Here is an 18,679-nt window from a genome sequence, read left to right as displayed (position 1 = left end):
GAAGGGTTCCACAAGATCATGCAATGATGTATATAGGACATGTTAAATTACACCACAAATGTATAAAAGTCTATAGGCTAAAAGGTAAACCATAATGTAAAACATAAGATAACTAAAAATTTAGAAAATTGTGTAGTCTAAAATATAAACCATAATGTAAACCCAAGTGTAATTGTTGGAAATTTGAACCTGAAGGGTATCGGGAATGAAAGAAAGAGAAAAGGGGGAATGAAACAAAGAGCAAGAATGAATGAAAGAGCTGGGATCAGGGGGTCTGTGAGTAATAACTCCTCAGACAACTTTATATACCCTCTCTATATACCCCAGTCTATGTGACAACAAGCAGGAACATGTAGCCTACATGACATCAAGCAGCAACATGCAGTTAACGATCAGCATTACCCATAGTCTAAGGAAATTTTAAAAATCTTATCTCAAGGTAAAAAGTCTAAGTATTCTATTCACTACAAAAGGTATGTGCTCATCTTTTCTCTCAGCCTTTAACAGCTTCATCCCATTTGCTGGGAACTCTTAATTACTGCATTCCTTAGGTTGCAAGCGTAGCCATGGAGATAGCACATCTGTCCTTGTGAGACCACTGTGCCTCAGTTTCCAACATGTAACCATGTTTGAAAGCTATGTTTCAATATTTATACATCAGCTACAGCAAATATAATATGAACATGTAAAAAGATCATTGTTGGGGAAGGGACAAAGTGTTTAATGTTGGATATGTGGGAGTACTCTATACTGTATATCTGAATTACATGATCTAAAACTTTTGTGAAGACAAAATTAATGATTAGAAAAAAGAAAAGAAAAGAAAGGATGTAGACACTGAGGAAGAAATGAAAGAAATTGCCTTGCCACTATACATACAGGGCAACACCTATGGCAGTGATGAAAGGCAAAACATAAAAAACAAAGTTTTTTCCTTTTGTCATTTTTGGCACCCTAATTTTTTCCTTTATTTAATTTTTCTTAATTAGTGTGCATTCTATATCCAACCTTTAAACCCATCACTATATTCCATCTTACTATTAATGGAACCTGGTAATATATTAGCCTTCATTTTTTAAGAAGTTTGGGAACACAGAGAAATTCAACTATGACAGGGGAGGAACACTGGTGTGGGGTGTTATTGATGGGGGGCACATGGTAAGGAGGGAGTTCTCCAGGGCATGTATACAGGGTACCTAGAAATGTTTGGGTATTTTCATAGTGGTTACAGTTAAAAATGACAACTGAGGGAATGTTGAGCTCCTAGCCAGGGGAGGTCTATTACATTCCCAATGGAACAGCAACAATCCTCCAAGAACAATGGCAATAAAGAAGGATGTTCCAACCATGAGCCCTTGATACTGATGACTATGCTTATGAGCTTGTATGCCTGAAATATGAACTAGGCCTAGAGCTGCAGATTTCCTAAGAGTTACCTCCTGAGAGCCTCCATGTTGCTCAAATGTGGCCACTCTCTAAGCCAAACTCAGCATTACCTTCCCCCCAGTATGGGACATGACTGCTGGGGATGAGCCTCCCTGGTGCTGAGGGATTACTACCAAGCACCAGCTGATGATGTAACTAGAAAAAGACCTTGAATAAAAGGGTCAACTCAGACCAGCAGAATATCTCAGCGTACATGTAATAGCAGGTGTTAAAAACTACTTTTTGACCTTGAATAAAAGGGGGAAATGGAAAGGAAAATGAATTTATATGGCTGAGTCTCCAAAAAATAATTGGGAGGTCATCAGAGGGGTCACACTCATGCACACCTCAGCAGGGTCCCAGAGACAGCCAAAGTAGACACAACCCCAGGTACTGGTTCTCCTGAGGGCTACAGAGACCCACAGGTTCTATAGTCATGGCAGATGACTCTGGAGTTCAGTGCCATGCCAGTTGGCTCTACTTTGAAGTTCCTGAGTGTAATGGAGTTGGACTCAGATGACACCTTTCTGCACATGCCTCTTCTGTCACTTTTACTGGGCCTGTGTTTGGTGCTGGGGTTGGTGTATACTCAGGAGACCTGAATCTCTGGACTGTTCATGTGACAGCCAGGCTCTGAGCCTCAGCAGACTTGCAAGTCTTACCCTCTGGATTATTGGATTTATCCCAACCAGCTAACAGGGAGGTGAAGAAGGTCAACCACCATACCAGGGAGCCAAGTATGCCTACAACTGCAAGCAGGAGAATTGCAATCATCCATCAATGTGGAATCTAAGCCCCCCCTTAATATAGTGGTGGAGTGGACATAACCATCCCAGAGTCCACAGGATGGAGGAATATAATATGGATTACAGTGGACTTACTGATGTTCTGCTATGGAACTATTGTGATTAGTAATGGAAGAAATTGTAACATTGATGTGGAGAAAGTGACCACGGTAGCTGCTGAGGGTAGGGAGAGGGAAGAAGAGATATGATGTGGGGGCGTTTTCAGGACTTGGAGTTGTCCTGGGTGGTACTGCAGGGACAGATGCTGGACATTGCATGTTCTGCCATGGCCCCTTGTGTGGACTGGGGGAGAATATAAACTACAATGTAAACCATTATCCATGTGGTGCAGCAGTGCTCCAAAATGTATTCACCAAATGCAATGAAAGTCCCATGATGGTGAAAGAGGTTGTTGATGTGGGAGGAGTGGAGGGAGGGGGGAGGGGGTTATAGTGGGACCTCTTATATTTTTTGACTGTAGCATTCAAAAAAGATAAATAGAGGGAAACGGACTTTGGCCCAGTGGTTAGGGCGTCCGTCTACCACATGGGAGGTCCCCGGTTCAAACCCCGGGCCTCCTTGACCCGTGTGGAGCTGGCCATGCGCAGCGCTGATGCGCGCAAGGAGTGCCGTGCCACGCAGGGGTGTCCCCCGCGTGGGGGAGCCCCACGCGCAAGGAGTGCGCCCCGTAAGGAGAGCCGCCCAGCGTGAAAAGAAAAGAGCAGCCTGCCCAGGAATGGCGCCGCCCACACTTCCCGAGCCGCTGACGACAACAGAAGCGGACAAAGAAACAAGATGCAGCAAATAGACACCAAGAACAGACAACCAGGGGAGGGGGAGAAATTAAATAAATAAATAAATCTTTAAAAAAAAAAAAAAAAAAAAAAAAAGATAAATAGAGAGAAAAATAAGAATTAAAGTAAAACTTGTAAAAATTGAAAAGCATCATAGGGTAATTGGATTATTGGAACTTCATTTCTTTTGTATCCCAGTTTTCCATTAATGTTCCTTATTTAATAAAATGTCTTAATTGGTAAATTTATGTTTCTTTTTAAAAAATACTTGAAAGAACATAGGATATGGAGTGCCAAAATATAAAATGAGCTCATTATTATTTATAAAGTACTGGAGGACCAACTGGAGTATCAACTGATACCAAATTAAATTGCTGTGCACTAATAAAATTCATGGAATTTGAAAGTTGTTTAATCAAGAATTAATTGCACTTGACTTTGAAAGATTTTGACAAAATGTGTTTATTTGTGTTTATTGTAGGAATCACCAATATTGTGGGTATAACTGATAGCCTTAAGGGAAATGCAAATCAAAAGCAATGAGATGCCATTTTACACACATTAGAATGGCTGCTATTTAAAAAAAGGAAAATAACAAATATTGGAGAAGATGCAGCAAAATAGGAATACTCATTCATTGCTGGTGGCAATGTAAATAGGTGCACCTGCTGTGGAAGACAGTTTGGCAGTTCCTCATAAAACTAAGTAAGGAAATACAATAGGACCCGGCAACCCCACAACTAGCTATCAACCCAGAAGAATTGAAAACAGGGACTCGAACAGTTATTGGCCCACTGATGCTCATAGTGGCATTATTCACAAATGCCAAAAGATGGAAGCAACCCAAGTGTTCACTAGTCAATGAAAGGATAAATAAAATATGGTTTATACTTACAATGAAATATTATTCAGGTGTAAAAATGAATAAAGTTCTGGTACATATGACAACATGGATGAACCTGGAAGACATCATGCTGAGTGAGATAAGCCAGACACAAATGGACAAATGTTATATGATCTCACTGATTTGAACTCATTAAAATAAGCAAATTTATAGAATTAGAATCTAGAACACTGGTTACTAGGGGGTGGGGTGTGGATAAGGAATGAGGAGTTTATGATTAAAATATACAGGATTCCTATTTGGAATGATAGAAATATTTTGGTAATGGATGGTGGTGATGGTAGCACAATATTGTGAACATAATGAACAGCATCGAAATAGAAGACTGAATGTAATTAAAAGGACACAGTGTATATATGGTAATAATAACTTGTTTTTAAATCCATAGAACTGTACTACACAGTGAACCTTAAGCTAAAATATGGACTATAATTAATAGTACAATTATAATTATGTGCTATCATCAATTGTAGCAAATATTCCATACCAATGCAAGTGTTAATAATGGAGTGGTATATGGGAAGGCTGCATTTTATGCATGATTGTTCGATAAATCCACAAATTCTATAATAAAGGAAAATAGAATTAGTTAAATTTGACTTCTAAAGGTTTTGATAAAATGTATTTATTGTAGGCAGCAACAGTATTTTTAAAATGTCCATTATATACACACAATGGAATATAATTTGCCTTTAAAAAGAACTAAGTTCTTAGACAACACGGGAGAACCTTGAAAACATTAAGCTAATAAGGAAGACACGAAGGACAAATGTTCCATGATGTCACTTAGAAGATATGTCTAGAAATAGCAAATCCAGAGACAGATGGTATATTAGAGGTTACCAGGAGCTGGGATGAGGTGGAAAGGGGTAGTGTATGTCCAATGGACATGGAATGTAAAAACAAAATTAATAAAAAATATTTTGAAATATTATTCATGGCAGAAATAGTAGGTTTTGCCACTAAAGCTTTTAGATTCCTTTCCATAGTGCCCCTGCCCAGCCAGTGAATACACTTCCCAGTAATTTTTCTTCCTGTTGTGGCCATTTGGCTAATTCTTGCCAATAGAATATGAAAGAAGTGATATGTGTTTTTCCTGGATCAGTGTGGTTAAAAAGCAGACGTGCCCTCTCCACTCCACTCATCTTTCTCCTCTTTGCATGTTCATTGGACATTTCCATTCATGGAAACCTCAAAGCAATATATTAAGATGATACAGCCTCTGTCCACTGAGTCAATGAATGAACTTTGCCTTGTAGATTACCCTTGCCCCTGACTATGTTAATTAAACTTTACATGAATAAGAAATAAACCTCAAATGTTTTAGTCCACTGAGAATTTTTTCTCTGTTACAGTACCTAGTATAACCTCAGAAGACACTATACTATCTTACTTGCTAATTCTGCCCATCTTCTCCATTTGTTTGTTTTTTTGTTTTTAATCTATTTTGAATATAATCTAATGTACAGCCAATGTCATTATGAAATAGAGGTAGACTCTCTGCAAATATCATGGGTGCCGGACTCTACCCTTATAACAGAGAATAATTACTTTCTGATTCAAACCTTCCCTGTGGCAAAATGTTCAGATATTTGGATAATTCTTCCAGATCACAAAGGTGGAAGCTTAGGCAAGCTCTAAGAAGTGCTAGCGTAGGTAAAGATCAGATGTGGGAGTTGCTAGAGAACTACATCATTTGTTAGAGGACCAATGAGGATATAAAAATAGCACTGTCATAGTTTGCCAGAGATTCTATAACAAAACACCACAGATTGGTTGGCTTAAACAAAAATAATTTATTGGCTCATAGTTTGGAGGTCAGAAGTTTGAAATCAAGGTATGACCAGGCCATGTCTCCTCCAAAATGTGTAGCATTCTGGGGTGGCTATCAATCTATAACTCAATCTCTACCTCCACTACATGGTGATCTGTCTCCATCTTCTCTTCCTGTGGCTTGTAATGACTGAATGCATCTGAATTTCTCCTGCTTATAAGGACTTCACTCTGGTACCATTTTAATAGGATCTTTAAAGATCCTACTTAAAAATGATTTCAAATGCCCAGGACAGGGAGTCAGCAAATGAGCATGTCTTTTTGGAGGATGAGATTAACTCTCTCAGAGGTATCATGATGTGCCTACTTTCTTTATGTTTCATACAATCCTATTTTCATGCTAGTTAAACAAATACATATCATTATTTATCAGCATTTTACTATTAAAATTATGTTTAAAAAGTCCTTATTTGAGAATGTGCTCAAAGCCAGAAATTGCTCTCACTGCCTCCCACTCCTGGACTCTTCAACTTTGTTTTTGAGAACATTGTAAAATAAAATAAAAAATCTTGGTTATTCACTCTACTTAAATCTTGCAAAAATCAAATCTCATGTGAGATCATCTATTCATCAATAATTAAGGGTGGGCAATAAGAGCTATTCTGTATTAAAATTCCTGCTCTTCCACAGGACAAGTACAGCTGAGACATCATCACATTTTCTGGCCTCTTATAATTTTGCACCATAATTATTGTAAGAGAAAGTTCCTTGGAGTGTTCTGATAATCCAATAAAAGGAGAAGAAACAAGATAAATAAAATCAGAGTTAAGAAAATGTCACTTTCAATAAAGAAACCCTTTAGTGTCCTACACTGATTAAAAAAATAAGTAGATAAATAGAAAAAAATGTCGTGCCCATTCCCTAGAGAGTACGGCAATTACATTCTCTGTGCCCATTCCCTAGAGAGTACGGCAATTACAGCTGGATTAATTTGGTTTCAAAGGAAAACATACAATCCACATTCCAGTTGCATTTAATTGATTTTAGGGATATAAAAATAACTGTCCAATTAAAGAAATAATAAAATTGTTTCACTGGCCAAGAAGGAGCCACTTGACGTTATTGATTTTGTCACTGCATCCCTTCTCTTTCTACAGCATTCAGTTGACCTGGTATAATCACACAGCAGCGTGTACTGTGATATGTGAAATGGAGGTCACAGCAGGGGAGATTCTTCTCTTTTCCTACTGTGGAAAAAAAACAAAACATGGGAGAGGATGAAAAATAAAGCTTACAGTGCGAGGAAGCCACCATTTGGCGTGTTCAGGTTTAGCATCACATGATCATGATTAGAGGAGGTCATTTTTTTTTTTTTTACACTCAGAGCTTTTGTGTCTTATTATTGGTATAAAGGATAAAACACAAAGTATAAAATGGTAATTTAGGTTTCAGAGAAGTGGCATCATATTCATAAACATATTCATGTTGCCAAACCAGTGATATGACAACTGTAGAACCAAAAAAAGGGAGGGATAATTCTGTCACTTTATTCAAGGAAGCAAATAAATATAAACACACCTATAGTCCGACAGCTCCAGCATTAATAATTCCTCTTACCCTAGAACCTATTGTCTAGAATAGCCCACATAAAAGGAGCTTAAAAAGAATATCAACATCTGCAAGGCAAGTATTTAACCCTATAATTTTTCATTTGGGGCAACTTTTGAAACTCCTGATTGTTTTATTCTGCCTTAATATGTTAATATGGTGCTATTGTCCCTTTTAACAGTCACATAGACGTTTACTTGTGTGGGAACTTATGTTCCTGGGGAGTTGACTATGTATCTCTTTAGTACTCCTCTCCTTAAGAATCCACTGTGTGAATTTTATTTTATAAGTTACATCAAAGCTTCTCAAAATATATGTGATAGTTAGGCTAATGTGTCAGCTTGGTCTGGTAATTGTGTCCAGTTGTTTGGTCAAGCAAGCACTGAGCTAATTGTAATACAAGGTCATTTATGGGCTTCAGTCATCAGTGAGCTTACTGCATAAATGGCTGATTACATCTATGGTCAACAGGGAGATTGCCATCAGCAATGAGTGACATTTTATCCAACCAGTTGAATGCCTTAAAAGGGGAAGTGATTTCAGCATTCAGAGAGAATTTCCCAGCCTGTCTTTGGACAGCCAGCGTCTCCCAGAAACTCATCGAGGACCTTCATTGAACTTTCATCAGAGCCCCTGGTTTGCAGCCTTCCTGCAGAACCTGGACTTGTGCATCCCAATGATCATATGAGAGAATCTTACAAATCTTATACTATTTACAGATATCTCCTATTGATTCTGTTCCCTAGAGAAGCCTGTCTAATACACTATATGTGGTCAAATATCAGATTTATTTCCAATCTATCATAGTCAATATTTTGCCTTTAGCATTTGACTATTACTAAGATCATGCCTCATGACTCACCATGAAAATTGGTATATAGTTCAATGAGTTGAGTAAATTAAACATGTGCTTGGAAGTTGCAGCAATGCCACATTGCCATGTGAGTTTCTAAAAATTTGTCTCAATTATCGTATTGACTTCATCAAGGAACAGTAACAATGAATTTGTTGTGTACCAGTTCCAATCCACAAATTATACTCTGAATTGAACTATATTTAACCCAGATCATAAAAATTTAGAAAACTAATTTAAAACATATAACCACCTATTTCCCACACACACAATCTTCAAAATTTGCTGAATACATGTCTGGCTTTTAAAAAATGATATGCTCAGGGAAGTGCCTGTGGCCCTGGGTTTGCATCCCAGGGCCTCCTTGTAAAGGCAGGCTCACCTGGACACCGTGGAGAGCTGCCAGCCCGCAAGCACCATGGAGAGCCAGTTCAGCAAGGTGACACAACAGAAGAGGAAGACAAATAAAAACACAGAAGGATGCACAGTAAATGGACACAGAAAGCAGGCAATAAGCAAGCTGCAAGGGGGGGGGGGCGGTAAATTTAAAAAAATAAGATAAAATACAGACACATAGAAGAACACACAGCAAATGGACACAGAGAGTAGACAGCAAGCAAGCTGCAAGGGAGGGTGGTAATAAAAATATAATATGCTCACAGACAAAAACTTAATTTTCTTTGTATAAATAACTAAGATCTGGAAAGTTTCAGGGATTCAGGAGAAAAAAGCAGTTGATTGAAATTTCCTTCACAAATATTAGAGATAGGCTGTTGCAGTAAGCTGTGACTGTATTAAGTACCAATAGTTTCATTATTTTATTCCCTTACTTTTCCTTTTTCTTGTTTACTAAAACAATACAATTTTCTAACAATTCCATATGTAAAAAATAAAATTATTTTTTAGCAAAATGACCAAAAATTGACCCAACTCAAAATAAACACATGTATATGAAAGGGCTAATGACTTATATCATTTGGTGAGTCCCAGAACAAAGAAGAAAACTGAAATGTCCTTTTTGTAGGAGAAAATGGATAAAGATGATGTCAAATTTCCATGGTCAATAATGCTAAATGGAGCAGGATGCTGTACTAAAAATAAGACCATTTCATAGTATTGGAAAGAAGAGCAATAACAGAAACATCAACAAAACATCCTCTTTGTATCAATACACCTAAAATAGAAAAACAAGAACATTGATTATTTAAAAAAAAGTCAGAAACATGCAGACAAAGATAATATTTTAAAGGTAAAAAGGGAGACAACAGAAAATAAGCAGGAAGGTATTTCAGTACAATCTAGAGGAAGAAACAAAAGCAGCTAGCATGGTATTCTAAACCATGTAATTACTAACTGCAGAATTTGAAAACAAGAAAGCAAACCAGTTACTCATTTGCAAATGAGCTCTAAAATTGGGAAAGTCTTTATATTAATGCTATTATGTGATCCATACAAAGCAGTCCTTTAATTAAGTGGACAATTAATTAATTGTTTGCTTTAGAATTTATCTATATTACCTGAAATACCAGACTTTCAATTTCTTAGTGATGGAGCCCAGAGCCATACACCTGTGAGTTATAGAAAAATAATCCTCAAAACAGATAGAAGATATTCTTCACAGAGCCACCAGTATAGATGCCTCCCCCTCACTTGGTCCCACATGGTTTGGGAGTCTTGCCAAGGCAGCTCAGCCCAGGACCTCCCTGCCATGGATGCAGATCATAGAGCCACTCACAGCAGTGTATTAGAGCCCCATGCATATCCAGGCACAGGGAGCCAAGTCCTCAGAGGCCCAGGTGGAACAAAAGCAGCATACAAAAAGGACCAGAAGGGGCAGGGAGAAAAAAAAAGAGACTGTTAGCAAACTATTGGCAAGAGGTATATACACTCAATGCATTCTCCTTTGGCTAGACCATCTAAATGCAAAATGGACCTTTTGGATTAACCCACTTTCCTAGATTGACATCATCAGGGATATTTTAACAAGGAACAAACCAGAAAGTCTCACAGAAATAAAATGGGGGAGTGTAAACTGAATTGCTGTAAGACAGGATGTGTCCCATAATTGAAAAGTGTAAGTACAAGGGGCACTGAGTGTGGAAGAGAATTTAAACAAATCAAAGGAGCTGAGGAGAAAATTTAGTGCAAAAACAAACAGAACAAGATTCCCATAGAAGGAAAAGAGAGAAGAAAGTTTTTACTGGAGGAGAAACAATTGCACACACACACATACACACACAAAACAGAATCTTAAAAATTGCACCACATATCCAGGGCAAGAATCAGATGAAGAAGAGCTGAGAAAATCTGAACAGGTAAACATGGGCTATTCTAAAAATCAAAAGAAAGTTGGGCCAAGCATCAAAGAAGACCTTAACACAAGGGTAATCAACAATAAAACCCTATACAAAAGGAAGAAACTGACCTTCAGAGTTAACACATCAAAATAATCAGATGCCAAGACATCAACAAAAATTTCAAGCCATACTAAGAAACAGGAATGTATGGCTCAGTCAAGGAAACAAATTAAAACTTCAGAAGAGACACAGAATTTGAAAGAACTAATTAAAGAAGTTCAAACAAATTTCCTGAAACAATTTAAGGAGGTGAAGGAAAATATTTGTATAGAGTTAAAGGACATTAAGATGACAATGTCAGGATATTCAATGTCCACCATCTGTCCCTGCAATATCATTTAGGACAACTCCAAGTCCTGAAAATGCCCCCACATCACATCTCTTCTTCCCTGTCCCTGCCCTCAGTAACTACCATGGCCACTTTCTCCACATCATTGCTACAATTTCTTCCATGACTAGTCACAATGATGAAGGAGGTTGTTGATGTGGAAGGAGTGGAGTAGGGTAGGGTGTGGGGTATATAGGAACCTCTTATATTTTTTAATGTAACACTTTTTGTGATCTATGTATCTTCAAAAAATACAATTAAAATTGCATTAAGGAAAAAAAAGATAGCAATATGTGAGTTTAAAGAGAAATTTGAACATTTAAAAATCAATGAAATCATGGGGATGAAAAGCACAGAAATGGAGATAAAATACACTTGAGGCATACAGCAGCAGATATGAATAGGGAGAAGAAAGAATCAGTGAGATAGAAGTAAGAATAAGCAAAACCATACAGTCATTAAGAACAGATAGAGAAAAGAAGAAAAAAAAAAAGAACTGTGTCTCTGATTTGAGTGACAGTGAAAACCATGCAAACATATACATCAGGGTATCCCATAAGGAGAAGGGAAAAGGGACAGATAGAATATTTGAGGAAATAATGGCCAGAAATTTCCCAACTATTTTGAAAGACAAAAATACATGTCCAACAAGTGGAATGAACTCCAAACAGAATAAAGAGAAAGCTGTTGCAAGAGAAAAGGAAGGGCACTATGTATTATAAAAGGATCAATCTACCCAAAAGAAATAACAACTACAAACATTGTGCATCTACCAATAATGCTCCAAAATATATGAGGTAAATGCTGGCAAAACTGAAGGGAAAAATAATAATAAAATTTTTCAGTAAGATAATAGTTGGAGAATTCAGTGTACCATTCTTATCAATAGAAAGAACATTTAGACAGAAGCTCAGTAAGGAAAGAGAGAACCAGATTATGATAAATGAACAAGACTTAACAGACATACACAGAACAATTGCACCCTAGTACAGCAGGATATACATTCTTCTCAAGTGCACATGGATCATTTTCCAGAGTCACCACATATTGGGGCATAAAACTAGTCTCAAAAATTTTATAAAGATTAAAGTTATACAAAATATCCTTTCTGAAATGAATAACAGGTGGAAAACTGAAAAACCCACAAATGTATGGATGTTAAATAGCACACTCTTAAATAATCAATGAGTCAAAGAAAAATTGCAAGGGGAATTAGTTATTATCTTGAAACAAATGGAAACAGGATCACTGCATATCAAAGGTAGTGCTAAGAGGGAAATTTTTAACCCTAAATGCATACATAGAAAAGTATTAATGTTTAATTTGTACATCATTTCTATTGGGTTTGATTAGAAAGTTTGGAAAGTGAATGGTGGTGATGGTAGCACAAAATTGCACATGTAATTAACAGCACTGAATTATACATGTGAATATAAACATCATTAAGATGTCAGTTCTATCCAAACTCATTACGGTTCAATGCAATCCCAATCAAAATTCCAATAGTCTACTTTGCAGAAATGGAAAAGCCAACTATCAAATTTAATTTGAAGACCAAGGGACCCAAAGAGCCAAAAAACATCATGAAAAAGTATGGAGTCCGAGGACTCACTCTAAAACATATTACAAAGCTTCAGTGGTCAAAAGAGCAAGTTACTGGCACAAGGAGAGATATACTGACAAATGGAATTGAGACCCTCACATCTGTGGCCCAAGTGGTTTTTGTTTAGGAGAGAATAGTCTATTCAACAAATGGTACTCAGTGAACTAGATATCCATATGGAAAAGAATGAAGGAGGGCTCCTATCTCACACCATATATAAAATTTAACTCAAATGGACCAAAACCTAAATATAAGATCCATTATTATAAAGCTCCTAGAAGAAAATGTAGGGCAGCATCTTCAGAATCTTGCATAGGCAATGGTTTTTAGAATTAAACCCAAAGTACAAACTATAAAAGAAAAAATGGATAAAGGGGACCTGATCAAAATTAAAAACTTTTGTTCCTCAAAGGACTTGGATGAAAAGAAAATGACAAACTACTCATTGGGAGAAAATATTTGGAAGCCACACATCCCATAAAGCTTTAATATCCATAATATATAATGAAATCCTACAAATTCACAATAAAAAAGTCATGCAACAAAATTAAAAAATGGGCAAAGACTTGAACAGACATTTCTCTGAAGAGGATATACAAATAGGTTCTCACATTTATGGTTAAATCATTTTTGACAAGGTTGTCAAGCCCATCCAGTTGGGCCAGAATTGTCTATTCAACAAATGGTGCTGGGAGAACAGAAAGAAAGAGAAAGAAAGAGAAACCCGATCTCACAATCTACTTTTAACTGATGTTACTTCATTTCCCATATAAGAAGCTTACAAAAGCATACTTCCATTTCTTCCTCTTTCGCTTTTTTCATTGCTTAAATATCTTTCACATCTGCATTTGTTGCAACCCCATAATACATTATCATTTTTGCTTTAGTCAATTATGTTTGTATTTTACAGAAATTTAAGTAATAAAAAAATATTTTATATTTATTCATATAGCCACCATCTTCAATAGTTCTCATTTCTCTGTTAGATTCATATTGCTATCTAGTATAAATTTTCTTCAACATAAAGGACTTCATTTAATATTTCTTGTAGTTGTGGTCTTCTGGTCATGAATTCTTTCAGCTTTTGAATTTCTGATAAAAACTTTCACTTTTGTTTTAGAAAGACACATTGTTGGGGGTTTAGTATTCTAGATTAACTTTTTCCTCCTCTACTTTAAAGATGTTGCTCCATGATCTTACTTTCAAGAAACCTGTTACATCCTTAACTTCATTCCTTTGTATATAATGTGCCTTTGTTCAATGGTTGCTTTTAAGTCACTTTTCTTTAACACATATTTTAAGCAATTTGATTTAGACATGGTTTGTGTCATTTTCTTCATATTCTTATTCTTCGAATACATAAAGATTTTTGGATTTGTGAGCTACAGAAAACTACCAAAATTAGAAAAACTTCAGCCTCTATTACATCAAATATTTTTTCTGTACCCCTCTTGCTTCTTATTCAGTAAATCAACTACACATTTTTCAAGTTGCTTACCCTAAATGTCATTTCTCCTGCAGTATTTAATTTGCCTCTAATCTCATCTATCTTATTTTTCATTCCAGATGTAGTTTTCACCTCTAAAAGTATGGTAGGATGATATATAGATATAGCTATTACTTGACATGTTCTATCTCCTCTTAATTCTTGAACATATGGAATACAGTTACAGTAACTAATTATCCCTGTCTACTAATCCTACCATCTGTGAAATGTCTGGGATAGGTCTGATGTTTTGTTATTTCTTCTCATTGAATTTTGTTGCTTTTTTGCATGCCTGATAACTTCTTATTGAGTATCAGATAATGCAAATTTTACCTTCTTGGTTGCTTGATATATTTTTATTCCTAAAAATATTTTAAGATTTATTCTGGGAAGATGTTAAGTCATGTGGAAACAGTTTGACCATTTTGGGTCTTCTTTTTCAGCTTTGCCAGGTATTTCAGAATGCTGTTCTTCTAGACTAAAACTTTACTTCTACTGTGGTCAAACTCTTCTGAGTACTGTACCAATATTCCATGAACTAGGACATTTTCCTTTCTGACCAGTAGGAACAAAAATTATTTTTAGTCCTTTTTCACGTTAAAGATTGTTCCCTCTGCTCTATTTAAGTTGTTCTTTCTCTAATCAATACTCACATGAAGATTTGAGGGTGATGCTCTGCAGACACCCAGGCTCTCCAGCACAAGACCTTGCACACTCTAGCTGCTTTGGCTCCATGTGCTCTTGGCTCTGTCTCCTCAACTCAGGGAGACTGCTAAACTTTTCCTGGTTCTGTCCTCTGCACTGTATCCAGGAAACTCTATCCAGAGGGTAAATTAGGACAAGAGTTGGGTTTACCTCCTTCATTTCCCAGCTCTTAGGGATCACCAACCTTCACTGCATAATAGACAATTTCTCAAATACTGAGGTTGCACAAATTCTGTTGGTTTATTAGTGGCTTCAAGCAAGAGGATAATCTCGTCTCTATTGTTCATCTTGGTCAGAAACAGAAATCACCTCACTCTCTACTGTTCTTTGAGTAAAATTTGTACTGTCTATCTAAAATATTATACATTTCATCTAAGTCTGCAATGTTACAGGCATTCAGTTGCAGGTAATATTCATTAAGGATATTTGTTAACTTTTCCCAAGACTATAGATTTGCTATTGTTTCCTTCAGTGGCAACAAATAAATATTTTTTACAAAAAGCTTTATAATACATATTCCATATGTATTGCAGTAAAATTTATGTACAAGGATGGATAGATGAATAGCTAGATGAGAAACCATATGGGAAGATTTTTGTTGCTCAATTTAGCCTTTGTTACTAATATCCTACATATTATAGTCAATAATTTTAAGTAACCTATGTAACTAATCAAACCAGATCTCTTTTCTTGAAATGTCTACTGCAAAATACTTATAACTCAACAGAATTGTTGTCCGAAAGTATAAACACATATATGTGTGTACGCATACACACAAACACTGCTTATTCTGGAGCTATGTAATTTGCTACTGACAGGTCCAAGATTTTAAAAATTCTTCAAGGACTTTTTCCATTTATTATTATAGAGAGGGTTCTTTTATCCTATAAATCCTTTCAGCTTTAAACCCTAAATTCTCTGATGGTACACACTTCCTTCTCATACTATGCCAATCTGACTTCTGACCTTATTCATACCCTTGAAACTACTTGCATGAGTTTCCAAGGGCAGCTATACAAATTAACACACCTGGGTGGCTTAAAACGCGATTCATGGTGGGTGGGGCAAGATGGTGGCTGAGTGAGCGCACCTGATAATCTCTCCTGCAAAGAAATGGTTGGGCAGCGTTGGAGGTTCTTCGGGACCAAGATGTTTTGGGATTTTTGCAGGGCACCATCGATTTGGTGGGAAGGTGCTGCAGGGAACATCTCACATTTGCTGGGTTTCCTCATCCTCCACTGCCTCATTTCTGTATGAATTGATTTTGGCTACCTACACTATCCCCTTTCCCCTACATCTTGATATCCCCCATCATCTACTGTCTCTCCTATATTCCAACTCCCTTTCTTTGATCCCCAAAGCATCTAACTCTTAATTTCTAATACCTTTGTTTTGTTTTCTGTCTTTTATCTACTCTTGAAATTATTGCCTTTCTTTTCTCTTTCCCTCTCTCACGAAAACACTAGCTTTTTAATTCATATGATATTCCTCCCATATTCAGTCGACTACCTCATTATAGGTACTCTACCTCTGCTATAACTCTACACAACTTACATGAATCAAATATCCATCCTTCCAGATCTCATATTGTTGCTCTGTTAACATTTATCACCAATACTACTTTACACTTTTTCCTTGCTTACACAATTGCCTTTCCCTGGTCCTAATACTTTCCTTTAAAGTGAACTCAACCAGCAATAAGAAATTAGAATAAGATGAACAAAGTGACAAATAGAAGATATTACACTTACACAAAAACAACAGCGAATTAATCCCCAAGACTAGACAAAGAAGCTAAGGAACTGATTAAACACGTCAAGATAAAATGATGACCAGACAGCAACAAAAATCTACAAACCAAACCAGTAATCAGGAAAACATGGCTGAATCCAATGAACAAACTAAAAACCAGGAAGGGGACCAGAACTTCGCACAAGTAATTAAAGATCTCAGAACATTTATCACCGACAAATTTAATGAAGTAAAGGAAGAGGTTAACAACATGAAGACAACACTTGGAGGGGAAATTGCAGACATACGCAAAAAGATAACAGGTATCATGGGAATGAACTTCACAGTTCAAGAAATCAAAAATACACTTGCAGCAAATATCAGCAGACTAGAAGAGGCAGAGCAGAGAATTAGTGATGTGGAAGACAGTACTTCGGAAATCAAACAGATAGTAGAATTGATCGATAAAAAGATAGAAAAAATCCAGCTAGGACTTAGGGTCCTGAATGACAATGCAAAATGCTCAAACATATGTATTATAGGCATCCCAGAAGGAGAAGAGAAGGGAAAGGGGTCAGAAGGAGTGTTGCAGGAAATAATGGCTGAAAACTTCCCAAATCTACTGAAAGAGACAGATGTACATATCCAAGAAGCACAGCGCACCCCAATCGTCATAAACCGCAACAGGCCCACCCCAAGACATATACTTGTCAAAATATCCAATGCTCAAGACAAAGAGAAAATCCTAAAAACAGCAAGAGAAAAGAAAACCATCACATACAAGGGAAGCTCCATAAGATTAAATGCTGATTTCTCATCTGAAACCATGGAGGCAAGTAGGCAGTGGTATGATATAGTCAAGATACTAAAAGAAAAAAATTTCCAACCAAGAATAGTCTATCCAGCTAAACTAGCATTCAAAAATGATGGAGAGTTCAAAATATTCACAGATAAACAGAAATTGAAAGAGTATGCAAACAAGAACCCTCCCCTTCAAGAAATTATAAAGGGAGTTCTGCAGGAAGAAAGGAATAAACAAGACAGGCAGAGTTGGAGGAGAGTGTAAGAGCAACAAAAAAGACAAAAAGAGAAGGGAAAAAAAATTAGACAAACACAAGTCCAATCAAAATATGGCTAACAAAAATAATTCCTTGAAAGTAATAACACTGAATGTCAACAGATTAAACTCACCTATCAAAAGATTCAGACTGGGACATTGGATAAGGAAATATGACCCATCTATATGCTGTCTACAAGAGACACATCTTAGACCCAGAGACTCATGGAGGCTGAAAGTGAATGGTTGGAAAACAATCATACAAGCAAACAATAACCAAAAAAAGGCAGGAGTAGCTATATTAATATCAGACAAAATAGACTTTAAATGCGAAACAATTGTGAGAGACCAAGAAGGATACTACATATTAGTGAAAGGGACAATCTGTCAAGAAGATCAAACAATCATAAATATTTATGCTCCTAACAAGGGCACCTCTAAATACGTGAAGCAGCCTTGGGTGGGCGGAGCCACGGTAGCGGGCGCTCCTGCAGCTCTGGAGCCGCGGCGGCCAGGGTTTTTGTTTTTTTTTTCCTTTTTCTGGAGGCTTTGTGGTGCTGAGAAATTCGTGGATACTGGGCTGGCTGGTGAGGGGTTGTTGGGACAAGACTCCTTTGCAGATCGATTTGGGGAGACAGACGGTGTTTTGTTGTGAAGCGGGGGATGTTTTGGTCGCCGGACAGGGGGGGTAGCGCTTCTGCCTGGAGCCCCATCCCCACAGGTCCGGCTGCTGATCTGCAACGGAATTGGATTTTGGGCAATAAGGGGACACAATTGGGAGACTGTTGTAGGGTGCAGTGAGGGAGGAGGACACATCTGGAAGCTGATTGGGGAATATTTTGCGTAGTTTGGGATTTCGGATCTTAGAGTCTGTTTTCGGCGTTTCCAGCTGAAGCCCACCCCACCCGGCGGGGCTTGGGATCTGGGTCATTGAACTGGCTGTGGTGTAGAGGCGCCCTCAAGTGGCCATTGCGTGGGAGCACAGGGAGGGAGATGTCCAAAGGCTGAAACCCTGAGGAGTAGGTGAATTGCAGGGATCAGACATTCAATATAGAATTCGCGGACCTGGCTTCCCCCACGGGGCTGGCACCCAGCTACGGGGATCCCTGAGGGCTGTGTTGCACTGCAGGGCTCCTAAGCTTTCTGTGGACCAGATTTGAGGTTGCCAGGTCTGGGTCCCCTGGACTCTGGCGGTCCACACCCCAGACTCACACCTCTTGAGTCTTCAGTGTCTCAGACTTTCCACCCCTGAATCCATCATGCCCTGGGG

Source organism: Dasypus novemcinctus, chromosome 26 (assembly GCF_030445035.2).
Source record: "Dasypus novemcinctus isolate mDasNov1 chromosome 26, mDasNov1.1.hap2, whole genome shotgun sequence".
NCBI lineage: Eukaryota > Metazoa > Chordata > Mammalia > Cingulata > Dasypodidae > Dasypus > Dasypus novemcinctus.
The sequence above is the reverse complement of the archived record's forward strand: the minus strand, read 5'-3'. Positions refer to the sequence as shown.